Genomic DNA, 27,058 nt, shown 5'->3' with positions numbered 1-27,058 from the left:
AGTTTCTGATTCCTCATGTACTGTATCCTTAGGCTTAAGAAGAGAAAAACAATTATAAATTAGATTCACCCCATTCCCTCTTATCCACGACAACTTTACATATTAACTTGAATAGATCCAAACTTTCAGTGTCTATTCTGACTTGGACTGTCCCCTCCATCCACCATGTCTTTGCTGATTTACAATGGCTCTCAGTCCACCAGGGCCTAGGTTTGAAAGTCTTCGTCCTTGATCCTTCCATGGCCTCATCTCTTTCTATTTCTGAATTTTTTTCAGCTACAACCCTTTGAAATATTTTATATCTTCATCCAAAAAAGATGGCCATGACAAGTTTTAAGTAATCCCCTCCCTTAATCTATTTGCCTCCATCTCGTGCACACTCACACTCTCTCAAGCTCACTCACACTCTCTCTCTTTCTCTCTTACTCTCTCTCTCTCTCTCTTTCTCTCTCTCTCTCTCTCTCTCTCTCTCTCTCCCTCTCTTTGTCACTCGCTCTCTGAGGCTCTCTCTCATGCTCGCGCGCTCTCTCAAGCTCCCTCGCTCTCGCTCTTTCTCACCCTCGCTCTCTTACACTTTCGCTCTCTCTCGGTCTTGTTTTCTCTTCTTTACGCGCTCATACTCTCTCTCTCAAGTGCCCATGCTCTCTTGCACACTCTCTCACTCTGGCACACTGCCTCACTGCGACGCGCGCTCTCTCTCTCTCTTTCTCTCACTCTGGCGCGCGCTTTCTCTCACTCTGGCGCGCGCTTTCTCTCACTCTGGCGCGCGCTTTCTCTCACTCTGGCGCGTGCTCTCTCACTCTGGCATGCGCTCTCGCTCTCTCTCTCTCGCTCTGGCATGCGCTCTCGCTCTCTCTCTCTCGCTCTGGCATGCGCTCTCGCTCTCTCTCTCTCTCGCTCTCTCTCACTCTGGCATGCGCTCTCTCTCTCTCACTCTGGCGCATTCTCTCTCTCTCGCTCTCTCTTTCTCTTTCTCTCTCTCTCTCACTCTGGCGCGTGCGCACTCTCTCATTCCAGTGCACATACTCTCGCTGTGGCGCGCGCTCTCTCTCGCTGTGGCGCGCGCTCTCTCTCGCTGTGGCGCGCGCTCTCTCTCGCTGTGGCGCGCGCTCTCTCTCGCTGCGGCGCGCGCTGTCTCTCGCTGCGGCGCGCTGTCTCTCGCTGCGGGGTGCTGTCTCACTACAGAGTTCACTCACTGCGGCGCGCGCTCTGTCTCACTGCGGCGCGCGCTCTGTCTCACTGCGGCGCGCGCTCTCACTGCGGCGCGCGCTCTCTCTCACTGCGGCGCGCGCTCTCTCTCACTGCGGCGCGCGCTCTCTCTCACTGCGGCGCGCGCTCTCTCTCACAGCGGCACTCTCACCACGGCACGTGCTCTCTCTCACTGCGGCGCACTCGGTCTCACTGCGGCGCGCTCTCTCTCTCACTGCGGCGCGCTCTGTCGCACTGCGGCGCGCTCTGTCGCACTGCGGCGCGCTCTGTCGCACTGCGGCGCGCTCTGTCGCACTGCGGCGCGCTCTGTCTCACTGCGGCGCGCTCTGTCTCACTGCGGCGCGCTCGGTCTCACTGCGGCACGCGCTCTCTCACTGCGGCACGCGCTCTCTCACCGCGGCGCGCGCTCTCTCACCGCGGCGCGCGCTCTCTCACCGCGGCGCGCCCTCTCTCACCGCGGCGCGCCCTCTCTCACCGCGGCGCGCCCTCTCTCTCACCGCGGCGCGCCCTCTCTCTCACCGCGGCGCGCCCTCTCTCTCACCGCGGCGCGCCCTCTCTCTCACCGCGGCGCGCCCTCTCTCTCACAGCGGCGCGCCCTCACTCTCAGCGCGGCGCGCCCTCAATCTCAGCGCGGCGCGCCCTCTCTCTCACCGCGGCGCGCCCTCTCTCTCACCGCGGCGCGCGCTCTCTCTCTCACCGCGGCGCGCGCTCTCTCTCACCGCGGCGCGCGCTCTCTCTCACCGCGGCGCGCGCTCTCTCTCACCGCGGCGCGCCCTCTCTCACCGCGGCCCGACCTCTCTCACCGCGGCCCGCCCTCTCTCTCACCGCGGCGCGCCCTCTCTCTCACCGCGGCGCGCCCTCTCACCGCGGCCCGACCTCTCTCTCACCGCGGCCCGACCTCTCTCTCACCGCGGCCCGCCCTCTCTCTCACCGCGGCCCGCCCTCTCTCTCACCGCGGCCCGCCCTCTCTCTCACCGCGGCCCGCCCTCTCTCTCACCGCGGCGCGCCCTCTCTCTCACCGCGGCGCGCCCTCTCTCTCACCGCGGCGCGCGCTCTCTCTCACCGCGGCGCGCGCTCTCTCTCACCGCGGCCCGACCTCTCTCTCACCGCGGCCCGCCCTCTCTCTCACCGCGGCGCGCCCTCTCTCTCACCGCGGCGCGCGCTCTCTCTCACCGCGGCGCGCGCTCTCTCTCACCGCGGCCCGACCTCTCTCTCACCGCGGCCCGCCCTCTCTCTCACCGCGGCCCGCCCTCTCTCTCACCGCGGCCCGCCCGCTCTCTCACCGCGGCCCGCCCGCTCTCTCACCGCGGCCCGCCCGCTCTCTCACCGCGGCCCGCCCGCTCTCTCACCGCGGCCCGCCCGCTCTCTCACCGCGGCCCGCCCGCTCTCTCACCGCGGCCCGCCCGCTCTCTCACCGCGGCCCGCCCGCTCTCTCACCGCGGCCCGCCCGCTCTCTCACCGCGGCCCGCCCGCTCTCTCACCGCGGCCCGCCCGCTCTCTCACCGCGGCCCGCCCGCTCTCTCACCGCGGCCCGCCCGCTCTCTCACCGCGGCCCGCCCGCTCTCTCACCGCGGCGCGTGCTCTCTCTCACCGCGGCCCGACCGCTCTCTCTCACCGCGGCCCGACCGCTCTCTCTCACCGCGGCCCGACCGCTCTCTCTCACCGCGGCGCGTGCTCTCTCTCACCGCGGCGCGTGCTCTCTCTCACCGCGGCGCGTGCTCTCTCTCACCGCGGCCCGCGCGCTCTCTCACCGCGGCCCGCGCTCTCTCTCACCGCGGCCCGCGCTCTCTCACCGCGGCCCGCGCTCTCTCTCACCGCGGCCCGCCCGCTCTCTCTCACCGCGGCCCGCCCGCTCTCTCTCACCGCGGCCCGCCCGCTCTCTCACCGCGGCCCGCCCGCTCTCTCACCGCGGCCCGCCCGCTCTCTCACCGCGGCCCGCCCGCGCTCTCACCGCGGCCCGCCCGCGCTCTCACCGCGGCCCGCCCGCGCTCTCACCGCGGCCCGCCCGCGCTCTCACCGCGGCCCGCCCGCGCTCTCACCGCGGCCCGCCCGCTCTCTCTCACCGCGGCCCGCCCGCTCTCTCTCACCGCGGCGCGTGCTCTCTCTCACCGCGGCGCGTGCTCTCTCTCACCGCGGCGCGTGCTCTCTCTCACCGCGGCGCGTGCTCTCTCTCACCGCGGCGCGTGCTCTCTCTCACCGCGGCGCGCGCTGTCTCTCACCGCGGCGCGCGCTGTCTCTCACCGCGGCGCGAGCTCTCTGTCTCTCACCGCGGCGCGAGCTCTCTCTCTCTCACCGCGGCGCGAGCTCTCTCTCTCTCACCGCGGCGCGAGCTCTCTCTCTCTCACCGCGGCGCGAGCTCTCTCTCTCTCACCGCGACGCGAGCTATCTCTCTCTCACCGCGGCGCGCGCTCTCTCTCTCTCACCGCGGCGCGCGCTCTCTCTCTCTCACCGCGGCGCGCGCTCTCTCTCTCTCACCGCGGCGCGCGCTCTCTCTCTCTCACCGCGGCGCGCGCTCTCTCTCTCTCACCGCGGCGCGCGCTCTCTCTCTCTCACCGCGGCGCGAGCTCTCTCACTCTCACCGCGGCGCGAGCTCTCTCACTCTCACCGCGGCGCGAGCTCTCTCTCTCTCACCGCGGCGCGAGCTCTCTCTCTCTCACCGCGGCGCGCTCTCTCTCACCGCGGCGCGAGCTCGCTCTCTCTCACCGCGGCGCGAGCTCGCTCTCTCTCACCGCGGCGCGAGCTCGCTCTCTCTCACCGCGGCGCGAGCTCGCTCTCTCTCACCGCGGCGCGAGCTCGCTCTCTCTCACCGCGGCGCGAGCTCTCTCTCTCTCACCGCGGCGCGAGCTCTCTCTCTCTCACCGCGGCGCGATCTCTCTCTCTCTCACCGCGGCGCGATCTCTCTCTCTCTCACCGGGGCGCGATCTCTCTCTCTCTCTCACCGCGGCGCGATCTCTCTCTCTCTCTCTCACTGCGGCGCGTTTGTCTCTCTCTCACTGCGGCGCGTTTGTCTCTCTCTCACTGCGGCGCGTTCTCTCTCACTGCGGCGCGTTCTCTCTCTCACTGCGGCGCGTTCTCTCGCTCTCACTGCGGCGCGTTCTCTCGCTCTCACTGCGGCGCGTTCTCGTCTCTCACTGTGGCGCGCTCTCTCTCACCGCGGCGCGCTCTCTCTCACCGCGGCGCGCTCTCTCTCACCGCGGCGCGCTCTCTCTCACCGCGGCGCGAGCTCTCTCTCACCGCGGCGCGAGCTCTCTCTCTCTCACCGCGGCGCGAGCTCTCTCTCTCTCACCGCGGCGCGAGCTCTCTCTCTCTCACCGCGGCGCGAGCTCTCTCTCTCTCACCGCGGCGCGAGCTCTCTCTCTCTCACCGCGGCGCGAGCTCTCTCTCTCTCACCGCGGCGCGAGCTCTCTCTCTCTCACCGCGGCGCGAGCTCTCTCTCTCTCACCGCGGCGCGAGCTCTCTCTCTCTCACCGCGGCGCGAGCTCTCTCTCTCTCTCACCGCGGCGCGAGCCCTCTCTCTCTCACCGCGGCGCGAGCTCTCTCTCTCTCACCGCGGCGCGAGCTCTCTCTCTCTCACCGCGGCGCGATCTCTCTCTCACTCACCGCGGCGCGATCTCTCTCTCTCTCACCGGGGCGCGATCTCTCTCCCTCACCGGGGCGCGATCTCTCTCTCTCTCTCACCGCGGCGTGATCTCTCTCTCTCTCTCACTGCGGCGCGTTTGTCTCTCTCTCACTGCGGCGCGTTTGTCTCTCTCTCACTGCGGCGCGTTCTCTCTCACTGCGGCGCGTTCTCTCTCTCTCACTGCGGCGCGTTCTCTCTCTCTCACTGCGGCGCGTTCTCTCGCTCTCACTGCGGCGCGTTCTCGTCTCTCACTGCAGCGCATTTGTCTCTCTCACGGCGACACGTTCTCTCTCTCACGGCGCGTTCTCTCTCTCTCACGGCGGCGCGTTCTCTCTCTCTCTCACGGCGGCGCGCTCTCTCTCACCGCGGCGCGCTCTCTCTCTCACCGCGGCGCGCTCTCTCTCTCACCGCGGCGCGCGCTCACTCTCACTGCGGCGCGCGCTCACTCTCACTGCGGGGCGCGCTCTCTCTCACTGCGGCGCGCTCTCTCTCACTGCGGCGCGCTCTCTCTCACTGCGGCGCGCTCTCTCTCACTGCGGCGCGCTCTCTCTCACTGCGGCGCGCTCTCTCTCACTGCAGCGCGCTCTCTCTCACTGCGGCGCGCTCTCTCTCACTGCGGCGCGCTCTCTCTCACTGCGGCGCGCTCTCTCTCACTGCGGCGCGCTCTCTCTCACTGCGGCGCGCTCTCTCTCTCACTGCAGCACTCTCACTGCGGCACGTGCTCTCTCTCACTGCGGCGCGTGCTCTCTCTCACTGCGGCGCGTGCTCTCTCTCACTGCGGCGCGTGCTCTCTCTCACTGCGGCGTGCTCTCTCTCACTGCGGCGCGCTCTCTCTCACCGCGGCGCGCTCTCTCTCACCGCGGCGCGCTCTCTCTCACCGCGGCGCGCTCTCTCTCACCGCGGCGCGCTCTCTCTCACCGCGGCGCGCTCTCTCTCACCGCGGCGCGCTCTCTCTCACCGCGGCCCGCCCTCTCTCTCACCGCGGCCCGCCCGCTCTCTCACCGCGGCCCGCCCGCTCTCTCTCACCGCGGCCCGCCCGCTCTCTCACCGCGGCCCGCCCGCTCTCTCACCGCGGCCCGCCCGCTCTCTCACCGCGGCCCGCCCGCTCTCTCACCGCGGCCCGCCCGCTCTCTCACCGCGGCGCGTGCTCTCTCTCACCGCGGCCCGACCGCTCTCTCTCACCGCGGCCCGACCGCTCTCTCTCACCGCGGCCCGACCGCTCTCTCTCACCGCGGCGCGTGCTCTCTCTCACCGCGGCGCGTGCTCTCTCTCACCGCGGCGCGTGCTCTCTCTCACCGCGGCCCGCGCGCTCTCTCACCGCGGCGCGTGCTCTCTCTCACCGCGGCCCGCGCGCTCTCTCACCGCGGCCCGCGCTCTCTCTCACCGCGGCCCGCGCTCTCTCACCGCGGCCCGCGCTCTCTCTCACCGCGGCCCGCCCGCTCTCTCTCACCGCGGCCCGCCCGCTCTCTCTCACCGCGGCCCGCCCGCTCTCTCACCGCGGCCCGCCCGCTCTCTCACCGCGGCCCGCCCGCTCTCTCACCGCGGCCCGCCCGCGCTCTCACCGCGGCCCGCCCGCGCTCTCACCGCGGCCCGCCCGCGCTCTCACCGCGGCCCGCCCGCGCTCTCACCGCGGCCCGCCCGCTCTCTCTCACCGCGGCCCGCCCGCTCTCTCTCACCGCGGCGCGTGCTCTCTCTCACCGCGGCGCGTGCTCTCTCTCACCGCGGCGCGTGCTCTCTCTCACCGCGGCGCGTGCTCTCTCTCACCGCGGCGCGCGCTGTCTCTCACCGCGGCGCGCGCTGTCTCTCACCGCGGCGCGAGCTCTCTGTCTCTCACCGCGGCGCGAGCTCTCTCTCTCTCACCGCGGCGCGAGCTCTCTCTCTCTCACCGCGGCGCGAGCTCTCTCTCACCGCGGCGCGAGCTCTCTCTCTCTCACCGCGACGCGAGCTATCTCTCTCTCACCGCGGCGCGCGCTCTCTCTCTCTCACCGCGGCGCGCGCTCTCTCTCTCTCACCGCGGCGCGCGCTCTCTCTCTCTCACCGCGGCGCGCGCTCTCTCTCTCTCACCGCGGCGCGCGCTCTCTCTCTCTCACCGCGGCGCGCGCTCTCTCTCTCTCACCGCGGCGCGAGCTCTCTCACTCTCACCGCGGCGCGAGCTCTCTCACTCTCACCGCGGCGCGAGCTCTCTCTCTCTCACCGCGGCGCGAGCTCTCTCTCTCTCACCGCGGCGCGCTCTCTCTCACCGCGGCGCGAGCTCGCTCTCTCTCACCGCGGCGCGAGCTCGCTCTCTCTCACCGCGGCGCGAGCTCGCTCTCTCACCGCGGCGCGAGCTCGCTCTCTCTCACCGCGGCGCGAGCTCGCTCTCTCTCACCGCGGCGCGAGCTCTCTCTCTCTCACCGCGGCGCGAGCTCTCTCTCTCTCACCGCGGCGCGATCTCTCTCTCTCTCACCGCGGCGCGATCTCTCTCTCTCTCACCGGGGCGCGATCTCTCTCTCTCACCGCGGCGCGATCTCTCTCTCTCTCTCTCACTGCGGCGCGTTTGTCTCTCTCTCACTGCGGCGCGTTTGTCTCTCTCTCACTGCGGCGCGTTCTCTCTCACTGCGGCGCGTTCTCTCTCTCTCACTGCGGCGCGTTCTCTCGCTCTCACTGCGGCGCGTTCTCGTCTCTCACTGTGGCGCGCTCTCTCTCACCGCGGCGCGCTCTCTCTCACCGCGGCGCGCTCTCTCTCACCGCGGCGCGAGCTCTCTCTCACCGCGGCGCGAGCTCTCTCTCTCTCACCGCGGCGCGAGCTCTCTCTCTCTCACCGCGGCGCGAGCTCTCTCTCTCTCACCGCGGCGCGAGCTCTCTCTCTCTCACCGCGGCGCGAGCTCTCTCTCTCTCACCGCGGCGCGAGCTCTCTCTCTCTCACCGCGGCGCGAGCTCTCTCTCTCTCTCACCGCGGCGCGAGCCCTCTCTCTCTCACCGCGGCGCGAGCTCTCTCTCTCTCACCGCGGCGCGAGCTCTCTCTCTCTCACCGCGGCGCGATCTCTCTCTCACTCACCGCGGCGCGATCTCTCTCTCTCTCACCGGGGCGCGATCTCTCTCCCTCACCGGGGCGCGATCTCTCTCTCTCTCTCACCGCGGCGTGATCTCTCTCTCTCTCTCACTGCGGCGCGTTTGTCTCTCTCTCACTGCGGCGCGTTTGTCTCTCTCTCACTGCGGCGCGTTCTCTCTCACTGCGGCGCGTTCTCTCTCTCTCACTGCGGCGCGTTCTCTCTCTCTCACTGCGGCGCGTTCTCTCGCTCTCACTGCGGCGCGTTCTCGTCTCTCACTGCAGCGCATTTGTCTCTCTCACGGCGACACGTTCTCTCTCTCACGGCGCGTTCTCTCTCTCTCACGGCGGCGCGTTCTCTCTCTCTCTCACGGCGGCGCGCTCTCTCTCACCGCGGCGCGCTCTCTCTCTCACCGCGGCGCGCTCTCTCTCTCACCGCGGCGCGCGCTCACTCTCACTGCGGCGCGCGCTCACTCTCACTGCGGGGCGCGCTCTCTCTCACTGCGGCGCGCTCTCTCTCACTGCGGCGCGCTCTCTCTCACTGCGGCGCGCTCTCTCTCACTGCGGCGCGCTCTCTCTCACTGCGGCGCGCTCTCTCTCACTGCGGCGCGCTCTCTCTCACTGCGGCGCGCTCTCTCTCACTGCGGCGCGCTCTCTCTCACTGCGGCGCGCTCTCTCTCACTGCGGCGCGCTCTCTCTCACTGCGGCGCGCTCTCTCTCACTGCGGCGCGCTCTCTCTCACTGCGGCGCGCTCTCTCTCTCACTGCAGCACTCTCACTGCGGCACGTGCTCTCTCTCACTGCGGCGCGTGCTCTCTCTCACTGCGGCGCGTGCTCTCTCTCACTGCGGCGCGTGCTCTCTCTCACTGCGGCGTGCTCTCTCTCACTGCGGCGCGCTCTCTCTCACCGCGGCGCGCTCTCTCTCACCGCGGCGCGCTCTCTCTCACCGCGGCGCGCTCTCTCTCACCGCGGCGCGCTCTCTCTCACCGCGGCGCGCTCTCTCTCACCGCGGCGCGCTCTCTCTCACCGCGGCGCGCTCTCTCTCACCGCGGCGCGCTCTCTCTCACCGCGGCGCGCTCTCTCTCTCACTGCGGCGCGCTCTCTCTCTCACTGCGGCGCGTGCTCTCTCTCACTGCGGCGCGTGCTCTCTTTCACTGCGGCGCGCTCTCTCTCACCGCGGCGCGCTCTCTCTCACCGCGGCGCGCTCTCTCTCACCGCGGCGCGCTCTCTCTCTCACTGCAGCACTCTCACTGCGGCACGTGCTCTCTCTCACTGCGGCGCGTGCTCTCTCTCACTGCGGCGTACTCTCTTTCACGGCGGCGTGCTCTCTCTCAAGGCGACGCGCTCTCGCTCACCGCGGCGCGCTCTCGCTCACCGCGGCGCGCTCTCGCTCACCGCGGCGCGCTCTCGCTCACCGCGGCGCTCTCTCTCTCACCGCGGCGCGCTCTCTCTCACCGCGGCGCGCTCTCTCTCTCACTGCAGCACTCTCACTGCGGCACGTGCTCTCTCTCACTGCGGCGCGTGCTCTCTTTCACTGTGGCGTGCTCTCTTTCACCGCGGCGTGCTCTCTCTCACCGCGGCGTGCTCTCTCTCACCGCGGCGCGCTCTCTCTCACCGCGGCGCGCTCTCTCTCACCGCGGCGCGCTCTCTCTCACCGCGGCGCTCTCTCTCTCACCGCGGCGCTCTCTCTCTCACTGCGGCGCTCTCTCTCTCACCGCGGCGCGCTCTCTCTCACCGCGGCGCGCTCTCTCTCACCGCGGCGCGCTCTCTCTCACCGCGGCGCGCTCTCTCTCACCGCGGCGCGCTCTCTCTCACCGCGGCGCGCTCTCTCTCACCGCGGCGCGCTCTCTCTCACCGCGGCGCGCTCTCTCTCACCGCGGCGCGCTCTCTCTCACCGCGGCGCGCTCTCTCTCACCGCGGCGCGCGCTCTCTCACCGCGGCGCGCGCTCTCTCACCGCGGCGCGCGCTCTCTCTCTCACTGCAGCACTCTCACTGCGGCACGTGCTCTCTCTCACTGCGGCGTGCTCTCTTTCAATGCGGCGTGCTCTCTTTCACTGCGGCGCGCTCTCTCGCACTGCGGCGCGCTCTCTCGCACTGCGGCGCGCTCTCTCGCACTGCTGCGCGCTCTCTCGCACTGCTGCGCGCTCTCTCGCACTGCGGCGCTCTCTCTCACTGCGGCGCGCTCTCTCTCACTGCGGCGCGCTCTCTCTCACTGCGGCGCGCTCTCTCTCACTGCGGCGCGCTCTCTCTCACTGCGGCGCGCTCTCTCTCACTGCGGCGCGCTCTCTCTCACTGCGGCGCGCTCTCTCTCACTGCGGCGCGCTCTCTCTCACTGCGGCGCGCTCTCTCTCACTGCGGCGCGCTCTCTCTCACTGCGGCGCGCTCTCTCTCACTGCGGCGCGCTCTCTCTCACCGCGGCCCGCCCGCTCTCTCACCGCGGCCCGCCCGCTCTCTCACCGCGGCCCGCCCGCGCTCTCACCGCGGCCCGCCCGCGCTCTCACCGCGGCCCGCCCGCGCTCTCACCGCGGCCCGCCCGCGCTCTCACCGCGGCCCGCCCGCGCTCTCACCGCGGCCCGCCCGCGCTCTCACCGCGGCCCGCCCGCGCTCTCACCGCGGCCCGCCCGCTCTCTCACCGCGGCCCGCCCGCTCTCTCACCGCGGCCCGACCGCTCTCTCTCATCGCGGCGCGTGCTATCTCTCACCGCGGCGCGTGCTATCTCTCACCGCGGCGCGTGCTATCTCTCACCGCGGCGCGTGCTATCTCTCACCGCGGCGCGTGCTATCTCTCACCGCGGCGCGTGCTATCTCTCACCGCGGCGCGTGCTCTCTCTCACCGCGGCGCGCGCTCTCTCTCACCGCGGCGCGCGCTCTCTCTCACCGTGGCGCGCGCTCTCTCTCACCGCGGCGCGCGCTCTCTCTCACCGCGGCGCGCGCTCTCTCTCACCGCGGCGCGCGCTCTCTCTCACCGCGGCGCGCGCTCTCTCTCACCGCGGCGCGCGCTCTCTCTCACCGCGGCGCGCGCTCTCTCTCTCACCGCGGCGCGCGCTCTGTCTCTCACCGCGGCGCGCTCTGTCTCTCACCGGGGGGCGCTCTGTCTCTCACCGCGGCGCGAGCTCTCTCTCTCTCACCGCGGCGCGAGCTCTCTCTCTCTCACCGCGGCGCGAGCTCTCTCTCTCTCACCGCGGCGCGAGCTCTCTCTCTCTCACCGCGGCGCGAGCTCTCTCTCTCTCACCGCGGCGCGAGCTCTCTCTCTCTCACCGCGGCGCGAGCTCTCTCTCTCTCACCGCGGCGCGAGCTCTCTCTCTCTCACCGCGGCGCGAGCTCTCTCTCTCTCACCGCGGCGCGCGCTCTCTCTCTCTCACCGCGGCGCGCGCTCTCTCACCGCGGCGCGAGCTCGCCATCTCTCACCGCGGCGCGAGCTCGCCCTCTCTCACCGCGGCGCGATCTCTCTCTCTCTCACCGCGGCGCGATCTCTCTCTCTCACCGCGGCGCGATCTCTCTCTCTCTCACCGCGGCCCGACCGCTCTCTCTCATCGCGGCGCGTGCTATCTCTCACCGCGGCGCGTGCTATCTCTCACCGCGGCGCGTGCTATCTCTCACCGCGGCGCGCGCTCTCTCTCACCGCGGCGCGCGCTCTCTCTCACCGCGGCGCGCGCTCTCTCTCACCGCGGCGCGCGCTCTCTCTCACCGCGGCGCGCGCTCTCTCTCACCGCGGCGCGCGCTCTCTCTCACCGCGGCGCGCGCTCTCTCTCACCGCGGCGCGCGCTCTCTCTCTCACCGCGGCGCGCGCTCTGTCTCTCACCGCGGCGCGCTCTGTCTCTCACCGGGGGGCGCTCTGTCTCTCACCGCGGCGCGAGCTCTCTCTCTCTCACCGCGGCGCGAGCTCTCTCTCTCTCACCGCGGCGCGAGCTCTCTCTCTCTCACCGCGGCGCGAGCTCTCTCTCTCTCACCGCGGCGCGAGCTCTCTCTCTCTCACCGCGGCGCGAGCTCTCTCTCTCTCACCGCGGCGCGAGCTCTCTCTCTCTCACCGCGGCGCGATCTCTCTCTCTCTCACCGCGGCGCGATCTCTCTCTCTCTCACCGCGGCGCGATCTCTCTCTCTCTCACCGCGGCGCGATCTCTCTCTCACTCACCGCGGCGCGATCTCTCTCTCTCTCACCGGGGCGCGATCTCTCTCTCTCACCGGGGCGCGATCTCTCTCTCTCTCTCTCACCGCGGCGCGATCTCTCTCTCTCTCTCACCGCGGCGCGAGCTCTCTCTCTCTCACCGCGGCGCGCGCTCTCTCTCTCTCACCGCGGCGCGCGCTCTCTCACCGCGGCGCGAGCTCGCCATCTCTCACCGGGGCGCGATCTCTCTCTCTCTCTCTCTCACCGCGGCGCGATCTCTCTCTCTCTCTCTCTCACTGCGGCGCGTTTGTCTCTCTCTCACTGCGGCGCGTTCTCTCTCACTGCGGCGCGTTCTCTCTCTCTCACTGCGGCGCGTTCTCTCGCTCTCACTGCGGCGCGTTCTCGTCTCTCACTGCGGCGCGCTCTCTCTCACCGCGGCGCGCTCTCTCTCACCGCGGCGCGAGCTCTCTCTCACCGCGGCGCGAGCTCTCTCTCTCTCACCGCGGCGCGAGCTCTCTCTCTCTCACCGCGGCGCGAGCTCTCTCTCTCTCTCACCGCGGCGCGAGCTCTCTCTCTCTCACCGCGGCGCGAGCTCTCTCTCTCTCACCGCGGCGCGAGCTCTCTCTCTCTCACCGCGGCGCGAGCTCTCTCTCTCTCACCGCGGCGCGAGCTCTCTCTCTCTCTCACCGCGGCGCGAGCTCTCTCTCTCTCACCGCGGCGAGCTCTCTCTCTCTCACCGCGGCGAGCTCTCTCTCACCGCGGCGCGCTCTCTCTCACCGCGGCGCGCTCTCTCTCACCGCGGCGCGCTCTCTCTCACCGCGGCGCGCTCTCTCTCACCGCGGCGTGAGCTCTCTCTCTCTCACCGCGGCGCGAGCTCTCTCTCTCTCACCGCGGCGCGAGCTCTCTCTCTCTCACCGCGGCGCGAGCTCTCTCTCTCTCACCGCGGCGCGCTCTCTCTCTCTCACCGCGGCGCGAGCTCTCTCTCTCTCACCGCGGCGCGCGCTCTCTCTCTCTAACCGCGGCGCGAGCTCTCTCTCTCTCACCGCGGCGCGAGCTCGCTCTCTCTCACCGCGGCGCGAGCTCGCTCTCTCTCACCGCGGCGCGAGCTCGCTCTCTCTCACCGCGGCGCGAGCCCGCTCTCTCTCACCGCGGCGCGAGCTCGCTCTCTCTCACCGCGGCGCGAGCTCTCTCTCTCTCAACGCGGCGCGAGCTCTCTCTCTCTCACCGCGGCGCGAGCTCTCTCTCTCTCACCGCGGCGCGAGCTCTCTCTCTCTCACCGCAGCGCGATCTCTCTCTCACTCACCGCGGCGCGATCTCTCTCTCTCTCACCGGGGCGCGATCTCTCTCTCTCACCGGGGCGCGATCTCTCTCTCTCTCTCACCGCGGCGCGATCTCTCTCTCTCTCTCACTGCGGCGCGTTTGTCTCTCTCTCACTGCGGCGCGTTCTCTCTCACTGCGGCGCGTTCTCTCTCTCTCACTGCGGCGCGTTCTCTCTCTCTCACTGCGGCGCGTTCTCTCGCTCTCACTGCGGCGCGTTCTCTCGCTCTCACTGCGGCGCGTTCTCGTCTCTCACTGCGGCGCGTTCTCGTCTCTCACTGCGGCGCGTTCTCGTCTCTCACTGCAGCGCATTTGTCTCTCTCACGGCGACACGTTCTCTCTCTCACGGCGCGTTCTCTCTCTCTCACGGCGGCGCGTTCTCTCTCTCTCTCACGGCGGCGCGCTCTCTCTCACCGCGGCGCGCTCTCTCTCTCACTGCGGCGCGCGCTCACTCTCACTGCGGCGCGCGCTCACTCTCACTGCGGCGCACTCTCTCTCACTGCGGCGCGCTCTCTCTCACTGCGGCGCGCTCTCTCTCACTGCGGCGCGCTCTCTCTCACTGCGGCGCGCTCTCTCTCACTGCGGCGCGCTCTCTCTCACTGCGGCGCGCTCTCTCTCACTGCGGCGCGCTCTCTCTCACTGCGGCGCGCTCCCTCTCACTGCGGCGCGCTCTCTCTCACTGCGGCGCGCGCTCTCTCACTGCGGCGCGCTCTCTCTCACTGCGGCGCGCTCTCTCTCACTGCGGCGCGCTCTCTCTCACTGCGGCGCGCTCTCTCTCTCACTGCAGCACTCTCACTGCGGCACGTGCTCTCTCTCACTGCGGCGCGTGCTCTCTTTCACTGCGGCGTGTTCTCTCTCACCGCGGCGCGCTCTCGCTCACCGCGGCGCTCTCTCTCTCACCGCGGCGCGCTCTCTCTCACCGCGGCGCGCTCTCTCTCTCACTGCAGCACTCTCACTGCGGCACGTGCTCTCTCTCACTGCGGCGCGTGCTCTCTTTCACTGTGGCGTGCTCTCTTTCACCGCGGCGTGCTCTCTCTCACCGCGACGCGCTCTCTCTCACCGCGGCGCGCTCTCTCTCACCGCGGCGCGCTCTCTCTCACCGCGGCGCGCTCTCTCTCACCGCGGCGCGCTCTCTCTCACCGCGGCGCTCTCTCTCTCACCGCGGCGCTCTCTCTCTCACCGCGGCGCGCTCTCTCTCACTGCGGCGCGCTCTCTCTCACCGCGGCGCGCTCTCTCTCACCGCGGCGCGCTCTCTCTCACCGCGGCGCGCTCTCTCTCACCGCGGCGCGCTCTCTCTCACCGCGGCGCGCTCTCTCTCACCGCGGCGCGCTCTCTCTCACCGCGGCGCGCGCTCTCTCACCGCGGCGCGCGCTCTCTCTCTCACTGCAGCACTCTCACTGCGGCACGTGCTCTCTCTCACTGCGGCGCGTGCTCTCTTTCACTGCGGCGTGCTCTCTTTCAATGCGGCGTGCTCTCTTTCACTGCGGCGCGCTCTCTCGCACTGCGGCGCGCTCTCTCGCACTGCGGCGCGCTCTCTCGCACTGCTGCGCGCTCTCTCGCACTGCTGCGCGCTCTCTCGCACTGCGGCGCTCTCTCTCACTGCGGCGCGCTCTCTCTCACTGCGGCGCGCTCTCTCTCACTGCGGCGCGCTCTCTCTCACTGCGGCGCGCTCTCTCTCACTGCGGCGCGCTCTCTCTCACTGCGGCGCGCTCTCTCTCACTGCGGCGCGCTCTCTCTCACTGCGGCGCGCTCTCTCTCACTGCGGCGCGCTCTCTCTCACTGCGGCGCGCTCTCTCTCACTGCGGCGCGCTCTCTCTCACTGCGGCGCGCTCTCTCTCACTGCGGCGCGCTCTCTCTCACCGCGGCGCGCTCTCTCTCACCGCGGCCCGCCCGCTCTCTCACCGCGGCCCGCCCGCTCTCTCACCGCGGCCCGCCCGCGCTCTCACCGCGGCCCGCCCGCGCTCTCACCGCGGCCCGCCCGCGCTCTCACCGCGGCCCGCCCGCGCTCTCACCGCGGCCCGCCCGCGCTCTCACCGCGGCCCGCCCGCGCTCTCACCGCGGCCCGCCCGCGCTCTCACCGCGGCCCGCCCGCGCTCTCACCGCGGCCCGCCCGCGCTCTCACCGCGGCCCGCCCGCGCTCTCACCGCGGCCCGACCGCTCTCTCTCACCGCGGCGCGTGCTATCTCTCACCGCGGCGCGTGCTATCTCTCACCGCGGCGCGTGCTATCTCTCACCGCGGCGCGTGCTATCTCTCACCGCGGCGCGTGCTATCTCTCACCGCGGCGCGTGCTATCTCTCACCGCGGCGCGTGCTATCTCTCACCGCGGCGCGCGCTCTCTCTCACCGCGGCGCGCGCTCTCTCTCACCGCGGCGCGCGCTCTCTCTCACCGCGGCGCGCGCTCTCTCTCACCGCGGCGCGCGCTCTCTCTCACCGCGGCGCGCGCTCTCTCTCACCGCGGCGCGCGCTCTCTCTCACCGCGGCGCGCGCTCTCTCTCACCGCGGCGCGCGCTCTCTCTCTCACCGCGGCGCGCGCTCTGTCTCTCACCGCGGCGCGCTCTGTCTCTCACCGGGGGGCGCTCTGTCTCTCACCGCGGCGCGAGCTCTCTCTCTCTCACCGCGGCGCGAGCTCTCTCTCTCTCACCGCGGCGCGAGCTCTCTCTCTCTCACCGCGGCGCGAGCTCTCTCTCTCTCACCGCGGCGCGAGCTCTCTCTCTCTCACCGCGGCGCGAGCTCTCTCTCTCTCACCGCGGCGCGAGCTCTCTCTCTCTCACCGCGGCGCGAGCTCTCTCTCTCTCACCGCGGCGCGAGCTCTCTCTCTCTCACCGCGGCGCGAGCTCTCTCTCTCTCACCGCGGCGCGCGCTCTCTCTCTCTCACCGCGGCGCGCGCTCTCTCACCGCGGCGCGAGCTCGCCATCTCTCACCGCGGCGCGAGCTCGCCCTCTCTCACCGCGGCGCGATCTCTCTCTCTCACCGCGGCGCGATCTCTCTCTCTCTCACCGCGGCGCGATCTCTCTCTCTCTCACCGCGGCCCGACCGCTCTCTCTCATCGCGGCGCGTGCTATCTCTCACCGCGGCGCGTGCTATCTCTCACCGCGGCGCGTGCTATCTCTCACCGCGGCGCGCGCTCTCTCTCACCGCGGCGCGCGCTCTCTCTCACCGCGGCGCGCGCTCTCTCTCACCGCGGCGCGCGCTCTCTCTCACCGCGGCGCGCGCTCTCTCTCACCGCGGCGCGCGCTCTCTCTCACCGCGGCGCGCGCTCTCTCTCTCACCGCGGCGCGCGCTCTGTCTCTCACCGCGGCGCGCTCTGTCTCTCACCGGGGGGCGCTCTGTCTCTCACCGCGGCGCGAGCTCTCTCTCTCTCACCGCGGCGCGAGCTCTCTCTCTCACCGCGGCGCGAGCTCTCTCTCTCTCACCGCGGCGCGAGCTCTCTCTCTCTCACCGCGGCGCGAGCTCTCTCTCTCTCACCGCGGCGCGAGCTCTCTCTCTCTCACCGCGGCGCGAGCTCTCTCTCTCTCACCGCGGCGCGAGCTCTCTCTCTCTCACCGCGGCGCGAGCTCTCTCTCTCTCACCGCGGCGCGAGCTCTCTCTCTCTCACCGCGGCGCGCGCTCTCTCTCTCTCACCGCGGCGCGCGCTCTCTCACCGCGGCGCGAGCTCGCCATCTCTCACCGGGGCGCGATCTCTCTCTCTCTCTCTCTCACCGCGGCGCGATCTCTCTCTCTCTCTCTCTCACTGCGGCGCGTTTGTCTCTCTCTCACTGCGGCGCGTTCTCTCTCACTGCGGCGCGTTCTCTCTCTCTCACTGCGGCGCGTTCTCTCGCTCTCACTGCGGCGCGTTCTCGTCTCTCACTGCGGCGCGCTCTCTCTCACCGCGGCGCGCTCTCTCTCACCGCGGCGCGAGCTCTCTCTCACCGCGGCGCGAGCTCTCTCTCTCTCACCGCGGCGCGCTCTCTCTCACCGCGGCGCGAGCTCTCTCTCACCGCGGCGCGAGCTCTCTCTCTCTCACCGCGGCGCGAGCTCTCTCTCTCTCACCGCGGCGCGAGCTCTCTCTCTCTCTCACCGCGGCGCGAGCTCTCTCTCTCTCACCGCGGCGCGAGCTCTCTCTCTCTCACCGCGGCGCGAGCTCTCTCTCTCTCACCGCGGCGCGAGCTCTCTCTCTCTCACCGCGGCGCGAGCTCTCTCTCTCTCTCACCGCGGCGCGAGCTCTCTCTCTCTCACCGCGGCGAGCTCTCTCTCTCTCACCGCGGCGAGCTCTCTCTCACCGCGGCGCGCTCTCTCTCTCACTGCGGCGCGTTCTCTCGCTCTCACTGCGGCGCGTTCTCGTCTCTCACTGCGGCGCGCTCTCTCTCACCGCGGCGCGCTCTCTCTCACCGCGGCGCGCTCTCTCTCACCGCGGCGTGAGCTCTCTCTCTCTCACCGCGGCGCGAGCTCTCTCTCTCTCACCGCGGCGCGAGCTCTCTCTCTCTCACCGCGGCGCGAGCTCTCTCTCTCTCACCGCGGCGCGCTCTCTCTCTCTCACCGCGGCGCGAGCTCTCTCTCTCTCACCGCGGCGCGAGCTCTCTCTCTCTCACCGCGGCGCGCGCTCTCTCTCTCTCACCGCGGCGCGCTCTCTCTCTCTCACCGCGGCGCGAGCTCTCTCTCTCTCACCGCGGCGCGAGCTCTCTCTCTCTCACCGCGGCGCGCGCTCGCTCTCTCTCACCGCGGCGCGAGCTCGCTCTCTCTCACCGCGGCGCGAGCTCGCTCTCTCTCACCGCGGCGCGAGCCCGCTCTCTCTCACCGCGGCGCGAGCTCGCTCTCTCTCACCGCGGCGCGAGCTCTCTCTCTCTCAACGCGGCGCGAGCTCTCTCTCTCTCACCGCGGCGCGAGCTCTCTCTCTCTCACCGCGGCGCGATCTCTCTCTCACTCACCGCGGCGCGATCTCTCTCTCTCTCACCGGGGCGCGATCTCTCTCTCTCACCGGGGCGCGATCTCTCTCTCTCTCTCACCGCGGCGCGATCTCTCTCTCTCTCTCACTGCGGCGCGTTTGTCTCTCTCTCACTGCGGCGCGTTCTCTCTCACTGCGGCGCGTTCTCTCTCTCTCACTGCGGCGCGTTCTCTCTCTCTCACTGCGGCGCGTTCTCTCGCTCTCACTGCGGCGCGTTCTCTCGCTCTCACTGCGGCGCGTTCTCGTCTCTCACTGCGGCGCGTTCTCGTCTCTCACTGCGGCGCGTTCTCGTCTCTCACTGCAGCGCATTTGTCTCTCTCACGGCGACACGTTCTCTCTCTCACGGCGCGTTCTCTCTCTCTCACGGCGGCGCGTTCTCTCTCTCTCTCACGGCGGCGCGCTCTCTCTCACCGCGGCGCGCTCTCTCTCTCACTGCGGCGCGCGCTCACTCTCACTGCGGCGCGCGCTCACTCTCACTGCGGCGCACTCTCTCTCACTGCGGCGCGCTCTCTCTCACTGCGGCGCGCTCTCTCTCACTGCGGCGCGCTCTCTCTCACTGCGGCGCGCTCTCTCTCACTGCGGCGCGCTCTCTCTCACTGCGGCGCGCTCTCTCTCACTGCGGCGCGCTCTCTCTCACTGCGGCGCGCTCCCTCTCACTGCGGCGCGCTCTCTCTCACTGCGGCGCGCGCTCTCTCACTGCGGCGCGCTCTCTCTCACTGCGGCGCGCTCTCTCTCACTGCGGCGCGCTCTCTCTCACTGCGGCGCGCTCTCTCTCTCACTGCAGCACTCTCACTGCGGCACGTGCTCTCTCTCACTGCGGCGCGTGCTCTCTTTCACTGCGGCGTGTTCTCTCTCACCGCGGCGCGCTCTCTCTCACCGCGGCGCGCTCTCTCTCACGGCGGCGCGCTCTCTCTCACCGCGGCGCGCTCTCTCTCTCACTGCAGCACTCTCACTGCGGCACGTGCTCTCTCTCACTGCGGCGCGTGCTCTCTTTCACTGCGGCGTGCTCTCTTTCACTGCGGCGTGCTCTCTCTCACCGCGACGCGCTCTCTCTCACCGCGGCGCGCTCTCTCTCACCGCGGCGTGCTCTCTCTCACCGCGGCGCGCTCTCTCTCACCGCGGCGCGCTCTCTCTCTCACTGCAGCACTCTCACTGCGGCACGTGCTCTCTCTCACCGCGGCGCGAGCTCGCTCTCTCTCACCGCGGCGCGAGCTCGCTCTCTCTCACCGCGGCGCGAGCTCGCTCTCTCTCACCGCGGCGCGAGCTCGCTCTCTCTCACCGCGGCGCGAGCTCGCTCTCTCTCACCGCGGCGCGAGCTCGCTCTCTCTCACCGCGGCGCGAGCTCTCTCTCTCTCACCGCGGCGCGAGCTCTCTCTCTCTCACCGCGGCGCGAGCTCTCTCTCTCTCACCGCGGCGCGAGCTCTCTCTCTCTCACCGCGGCGCGAGCTCTCTCTCTCTCACCGCGGCGCGAGCTCTCTCTCTCTCACCGCGGCGCGATCTCTCTCTCTCTCACCGCGGCGCGATCTCTCTCTCTCTCACCGCGGCGCGATCTCTCTCTCTCTCACCGCGGCGCGATCTCTCTCTCACTCACCGCGGCGCGATCTCTCTCTCTCTCACCGGGGCGCGATCTCTCTCTCTCACCGGGGCGCGATCTCTCTCTCTCTCTCTCACCGCGGCGCGATCTCTCTCTCTCTCTCACTGCGGCGCGTTTGTCTCTCTCTCACTGCGGCGCGTTCTCTCTCACTGCGGCGCGTTCTCTCTCTCTCACTGCGGCGCGTTCTCTCTCTCTCACTGCGGCGCGTTCTCTCGCTCTCACTGCGGCGCGTTCTCGTCTCTCACTGCGGCGCGTTCTCGTCTCTCACTGCGGCGCGTTCTCGTCTCTCACTGCAGCGCATTTGTCTCTCTCACGGCGACACGTTCTCTCTCTCACGGCGCGTTCTCTCTCTCTCACGGCGGCGCGTTCTCTCTCTCTCTCACGGCGGCGCGCTCTCTCTCACTGCGGCGCGCTCTCTCTCACTGCGGCGCGCGCTCACTCTCACTGCGGCGCGCGCTCACTCTCACTGCGGCGCGCGCTCACTCTCACTGCGGCGCACTCTCTCTCACTGCGGCGCGCTCTCTCTCACTGCGGCGCGCCCTCTCTCACTGCGGCGCGCTCTCTCTCACTGCGGCGCGCTCTCTCTCACTGCGGCGCGCTCTCTCTCACTGCGGCGCGCTCTCTCTCTCACTGCAGCACTCTCACTGCGGCACGTGCTCTCTCTCACTGCGGCGCGTGCTCTCTTTCACTGCGGCGTGTTCTCTCTCACTGCGGCGCGCTCTCTCTCACTGCGGCGCGCTCTCTCTCACCGCGGCGCGCTCTCTCTCACCGCGGCGCGCTCTCTCTCACCGCGGCGCGCTCTCTCTCACCGCGGCGCGCTCTCTCTCACCGCGGCGCGCTCTCTCTCACCGCGGCGCGCTCTCTCTCACCGCGGCGCGCTCTCTCTCACCGCGGCGCGCTCTCTCTCACCGCGGCGCGCTCTCTCTCACCGCGGCGCGCTCTCTCTCACCGCGGCGCGCTCTCTCTCACCGCGGCGCGCTCTCTCTCACGGCGGCGCGCTCTCACTCACGGCGGCGCGCTCTCTCTCACCGCGGCGCGCTCTCTCTCTCACTGCAGCACTCTCACTGCGGCACGTGCTCTCTCTCACTGCGGCGCGTGCTCTCTTTCACTGCGGCGTGCTCTCTTTCACTGCGGCGTGCTCTCTTTCACTGCGGCGTGCTCTCTTTCACTGCGGCGTGCTCTCTTTCACTGCGGCGTGCTCTCTCTCACCGCGGCGTACTCTCTCTCACCGCGGCGTGCTCTCTCTCACCGCGACGCGCTCTCTCTCACCGCGGCGCGCTCTCTCTCACCGCGGCGCGCTCTCTCTCTCACTGCAGCACTCTCACTGCGGCACGTGCTCTCTCTCACTGCGGCGCGTGCTCTCTCTCACTGCGGCGTGCTCTCTTTCACTGCGGCGTGCTCTCTTTCACTGCGGCGTGCTCTCTCTCACCGCGACGCGCTCTCGCTCACCGCGGCGCGCTCTCTCTCACCGCGACGCGCTCTCGCTCACCGCGGCGCGCTCTCTCTCACCGCGGCGCGCTCTCTCGCACTGCTGCGCGCTCTCTCGCACTGCTGCGCGTTCTCTCGCACTGCTGCGCGTTCTCTCGCACTGCGGCGCGCTCTCTCTCACTGCGGCGCGCTCTCTCTCACTGCGGCGCGCTCTCTCTCACTGCGGCGCGCTCTCTCTCACTGCGGCGCGCTCTCTCTCACTGCGGCGCGCTCTCTCTCACTGCGGCGCGCTCTCTCTCACTGCGGCGCGCTCTCTCTCACTGCGGCGCGCTCTCTCTCACTGCGGCGCGCTCTCTCTCACTGCGGCGCGCTCTCTCTCACTGCGGCGCGCTCTCTCTCACTGCGGCGCGCTCTCTCTCACTGCGGCGCGCTCTCTCTCACTGCGGCGCGCTCTCTCTCACTGCGGCGCGCTCTCTCTCACTGCGGCGCGCTCTCTCTCACTGCGGCGCGCTCTCTCTCACTGCGGCGCGCTCTCTCTCACTGCGGCGCGCTCTCTCTCACTGCGGCGCGCTCTCTCTCACTGCGGTGCGCTCTCTCTCACTGCGGCGCGCTCTCTCTCACTGCGGCGCGCGCTCTCTCACTGCGGCGCGCGCTCTCTCACTGCGGCGCGCGCTCTCTCACTGCGGCGCGCGCTCTCTCACTGCGGCGCGCTCTCTCTCACTGCGGCGCGCTCTCTCTCACTGCGGCGCGCTCTCTCTCACTGCGGTGCGCTCTCTCTCACTGCGGCGCGCTCTCTCTCACTGCGGCGCGCGCTCTCTCACTGCGGCGCGCGCTCTCTCACTGCGGCGCGCGCTCTCTCACTGCGGCGCGCGCTCTCTCACTGCGGCGCGCGCTCTCTCACCGCGGCGCGCGCTCTCTCACCGCGGCGCGCGCTCTCTCACCGCGGCGCGCGCTCTCTCACCGCGGCGCGCGCTCTCTCACCGCGGCGCGCGCTCTCTCACCGCGGCGCGAGCTCTCTCACCGCGGCGCGAGCTCTCTCTCTCTCACTGCGGCGCGTTCTCTCTCTCTCTCTCACTGCGGCGTGATCTCTCTCTCTCACTGCGGCGTGATCTCTCTCACTGCGGCGTGATCTCTCTCTCTCACTGCGGCGCGTCTGTCTCTCTCACTGCGGCGCGTTTGTCTCTCTCACTGCGGCGCGTTTGTCTCTCTCTCTCACTGCGGCGTGTTTGTCTCTCTCTCTCACTGCGGCGTGTTTGTCTCTCTCTCACTGCGGCGTGATCTCTCTCTCTCACTGCGGCGTGATCTCTCTCTCTCTCACTGCGGCGTGATCTCTCTCTCTCACTGCGGCGTGATCTCTCTCTCTCTCACTGCGGCGTGATCTCTCTCTCTCACTGCGGCGTGATCTCTCTCTCTCTCACTGCGGCGTGATCTCTCTCTCTCACTGCGGCGTGATCTCTCTCTCTCTCTGCGGCGTGATCTCTCCCTCACTGCGGCGTGATCTCTCTCTCTCACTGCGGCGTGATCTCTCTCACTGCGGCGCGCTCTCTCTCACTGCGGCGCGCGCTCTCTCACTGCGGCGCGCGCTCTCTCACTGCGGCGCGCGCTCTCTCACTGCGGCGCGCGCTCTCTCACTGCGGCGCGCGCTCTCTCACTGCGGCGCGCGCTCTCTCACTGCGGCGCGCGCTCTCTCACTGCGGCGCGCGCTCTCTCACTGCGGCGCGCGCTCTCTCACCGCGGCGCGCGCTCTCTCACCGCGGCGCGCGCTCTCTCACCGCGGCGCGCGCTCTCTCACCGCGGCGCGCGCTCTCTCACCGCGGCGCGCGCTCTCTCACCGCGGCGCGCGCTCTCTCACCGCGGCGCGAGCTCTCTCTCTCTCACTGCGGCGCGTTCTCTCTCTCTCTCACTGCGGCGTGATCTCTCTCTCTCACTGCGGCGTGATCTCTCTCACTGCGGCGTGATCTCTCTCTCTCACTGCGGCGTGTCTGTCTCTCTCACTGCGGCGCGTTTGTCTCTCTCACTGCGGCGCGTTTGTCTCTCTCTCTCACTGCGGCGTGTTTGTCTCTCTCTCTCACTGCGGCGTGTTTGTCTCTCTCTCACTGCGGCGTGATCTCTCTCTCTCACTGCGGCGTGATCTCTCTCTCTCTCACTGCGGCGTGATCTCTCTCTCTCACTGCGGCGTGATCTCTCTCTCTCTCTGCGGCGTGATCTCTCTCCCTCACTGCGGCGTGATCTCTCTCTCTCACTGCGGCGTGATCTCTCTCTCTCACTGGGGCGCGTTCTCTCTCTCTCACTGGGGCGCGTTCTCTCTCTCTCACTGGGGCGCGTTCTCTCTCTCTCACTGCGGCGCGTTCTCTCTCTCTCACTGCGGCGCGTTCTCTCTCTCTCTCACTGCGGCGCGTTCTCTCTCTCTCTCACTGCGGCGCGTTCTCTCTCTCTCTCACTGCGGCGCGTTCTCTCTCTCTCTCACTGCGGCGCGTTCTCTCTCTCTCTCACTGCGGCGCGTTCTCTCTCTCTCTCACTGCGGCGCGTTCTCTCTCTCTCTCACTGCGGCGCGTTCTCTCTCCCTCTCACTGCGGCGCGTTCTCTCTCACTGCGGCGCGTTCTCTCTCTCACTGGGGCGCGTTCTCTCTCACTGCGGCACGTTCTCTCTCTCTCACTGCGGCGTGTTTGTCTCTCACTGCGGCGCGTTCTCGTCTCACTGCGGCGCGTTTGTCTCTCTCTCACTGCGGCGCGTTTGTCTCTCTCTCACTGCGGCGCGTTCTCTCTCTCTCACTGCGGCGCGTTCTCTCTCTCTCACTGCGGCGCGTTCTCTCTCTCTCACTGCGGCGCGTTCTCTCTCTCTCACTGCGGCGCGTTCTCTCGCTCTCACTGCGGCGCGTTCTCGTCTCTCACTGCGGCGCGTTCTCGTCTCTCACTGCGGCGCGTTCTCGTCTCTCACTGCGGCGCGTTCTCGTCTCTCACTGCGGCGCGTTCTCGTCTCTCACTGCAGCGCATTTGTCTCTCTCACGGCGACACGTTCTCTCTCACTGCGGCGCGTTCTCTCTCTCTCACTGCGGCGCGTTCTCTCTCTCTCACTGCGGCGCGTTCTCTCGCTCTCACTGCGGCGCGTTCTCGTCTCTCACTGCGGCGCGTTCTCGTCTCTCACTGCGGCACGTTCTCGTCTCTCACTGCAGCGCATTTGTCTCTCTCACGGCGACACGTTCTCTCTCTCACGGCGCGTTCTCTCTCTCTCACGGCGGCGCGTTCTCTCTCTCTCTCACGGCGGCGCGCTCTCTCTCACCGCGGCGCGCTCTCTCTCTCACTGCGGCGCGCGCTCACTCTCACTGCGGCGCGCGCTCACTCTCACTGCGGCGCGCTCTCTCTCACTGCGGCGCGCTCTCTCTCACTGCGGCGCGCTCTCTCTCACTGCGGCGCGCTCTCTCTCACTGCGGCGCGCTCTCTCTCACTGCGGCGCGCTCTCTCTCACTGCGGCGCGCTCTCTCTCACTGCGGCGCGCTCTCTCTCACTGCGGCGCTCTCTCTCTCACTGCAGCACTCTCACTGCGGCACGTGCTCTCTCTCACTGCGGCGCGTGCTCTCTTTCACTGCGGCGTGTTCTCTCTCACTGCGGCGCGCTCTCTCTCACCGCGGCGCGCTCTCTCTCACCGCGGCGCGCTCTCTCTCACCGCGGCGCGCTCTCTCTCTCACTGCAGCACTCTCACTGCGGCACGTGCTCTCTCTCACTGCGGCGCGTGCTCTCTTTCACTGCGGCGTGCTCTCTTTCACTGCGGCGTGCTCTCTCTCACCGCGACGCGCTCTCTCTCACCGCGGCGCGCTCTCTCTCACCGCGGCGCGCTCTCTCTCACCGCGGCGCGCTCTCTCTCACCGCGGCGCGCTCTCTCTCTCACTGCAGCACTCTCACTGCGGCACGTGCTCTCTCTCACTGCGGCGCGTGCTCTCTCTCACTGCGGCGTGCTCTCTTTCACTGCGGCGTGCTCTCTCTCACCGCGACGCGCTCTCTCTCACCGCGGCGCGCTCTCTCGCACTGCTGCGCGCTCTCTCGCACTGCTGCGCGTTCTCTCGCACTGCGGCGCTCTCTCTCACTGCGGCGCGCTCTCTCTCACTGCGGCGCGCTCTCTCTCACTGCGGCGCGCTCTCTCTCACTGCGGCGCGCTCTCTCTCACTGCGGCGCGCTCTCTCTCACTGCGGCGCGCTCTCTCTCACTGCGGCGCGCTCTCTCTCACTGCGGCGCGCTCTCTCTCACTGCGGCGCGCTCTCTCTCACTGCGGCGCGCTCTCTCTCACTGCGGCGCGCTCTCTCTCACTGCGGCGCGCTCTCTCTCACTGCGGCGCGCTCTCTCTCACTGCGGCGCGCTCTCTCTCACTGCGGCGCGCTCTCTCTCACTGCGGCGCGCTCTCTCTCACTGCGGCGCGCTCTCTCTCACTGCGGCGCGCTCTCTCTCACTGCGGCGCGCTCTCTCTCACTGCGGCGCGCTCTCTCTCACTGCGGCGCGCGCTCTCTCACTGCGGCGCGCGCTCTCTCACTGCGGCGCGCGCTCTCTCACTGCGGCGCGCGCTCTCTCACTGCGGCGCGCTCTCTCTCACTGCGGCGCGCTCTCTCTCACTGCGGCGCGCTCTCTCTCACTGCGGCGCGCTCTCTCTCACTGCGGCGCGCTCTCTCTCACTGCGGCGCGCGCTCTCTCACCGCGGCGCGCGCTCTCTCACCGCGGCGCGCGCTCTCTCACCGCGGCGCGCGCTCTCTCACCGCGGCGCGCGCTCTCTCACCGCGGCGCGCGCTCTCTCACCGCGGCACGCGCTCTCTCACCGCGGCGCGCGCTCTCTCACCGCGGCGCGAGCTCTCTCTCTCTCACTGCGGCGCGTTCTCTCTCTCTCTCACTGCGGCGTGATCTCTCTCTCTCACTGCGGCGTGATCTCTCTCACTGCGGCGTGATCTCTCTCTCTCACTGCGGCGTGTCTGTCTCTCTCACTGCGGCGCGTTTGTCTCTCTCACTGCGGCGCGTTTGTCTCTCTCTCTCACTGCGGCGTGTTTGTCTCTCTCTCACTGCGGCGTGATCTCTCTCTCTCACTGCGGCGTGATCTCTCTCTCTCACTGCGGCGTGATCTCTCTCTCTCACTGCGGCGTGATCTCTCTCTCTGCGGCGTGATCTCTCTCTCTCACTGCGGCGTGATCTCTCTCTCTCACTGCGGCGTGATCTCTCTCTCTCACTGCGGCGTGATCTCTCTCTCTCACTGCGGCGTGATCTCTCTCACTGCGGCGTGATCTCTCTCTCTCACTGGGGCGTGTCTGTCTCTCTCACTGCGGCGCGTTTGTCTCTCTCACTGCGGCGCGTTTGTCTCTCTCTCTCACTGCGGCGTGTTTGTCTCTCTCTCACTGCGGCGTGATCTCTCTCTCTCACTGCGGCGTGATCTCTCTCTCTCACTGCGGCGTGATCTCTCTCTCTCACTGCGGCGTGATCTCTCTCTCTCTCTGCGGCGTGATCTCTCTCTCTCACTGCGGCGTGATCTCTCTCTCTCACTGCGGCGTGATCTCTCTCTCTCACTGCGGCGTGATCTCTCTCTCTCTCTGCGGCGTGATCTCTCTCTCACTGCGGCGTGATCTCTCTCTCTCACTGCGGCGTGATCTCTCTCTCTCACTGGGGCGCGTTCTCTCTCTCTCACTGGGGCGCGTTCTCTCTCTCTCACTGGGGCGCGTTCATTCTCTCTCACTGCGGCGCGTTCTCTCTCTCACTGCGGCGCTTTCTCTCTCCCTCTCACTGCGGCGCGTTCTCTCTCACTGCGGCGCGTTCTCTCTCTCACTGGGGCGCGTTCTCTCTCACTGCGGCACGTTCTCTCTCTCTCAC

At 69.1% G+C, this 27,058-nt stretch overlaps 1 protein-coding gene across 1 annotated transcript in view; it reads left to right on the top strand.

Annotated features, from left to right (window-relative positions):
- echs1 (enoyl CoA hydratase, short chain, 1, mitochondrial) overlaps positions 1 to 27,058 on the top strand; it is a 44,846-nt gene that overhangs the window by 3,243 nt on the left and 14,545 nt on the right. The window lies entirely within an intron of this gene.

The sequence above is a fragment of the Chiloscyllium plagiosum genome, unplaced genomic scaffold, assembly GCF_037043375.1.
Source record: "Chiloscyllium plagiosum isolate Xiang-an unplaced genomic scaffold, Cpla_swu_hap1 HiC_scaffold_43, whole genome shotgun sequence".
Taxonomy (NCBI): domain Eukaryota; kingdom Metazoa; phylum Chordata; class Chondrichthyes; order Orectolobiformes; family Hemiscylliidae; genus Chiloscyllium; species Chiloscyllium plagiosum.
The sequence above is the reverse complement of the archived record's forward strand: the minus strand, read 5'-3'. Positions and strand labels throughout refer to the sequence as shown.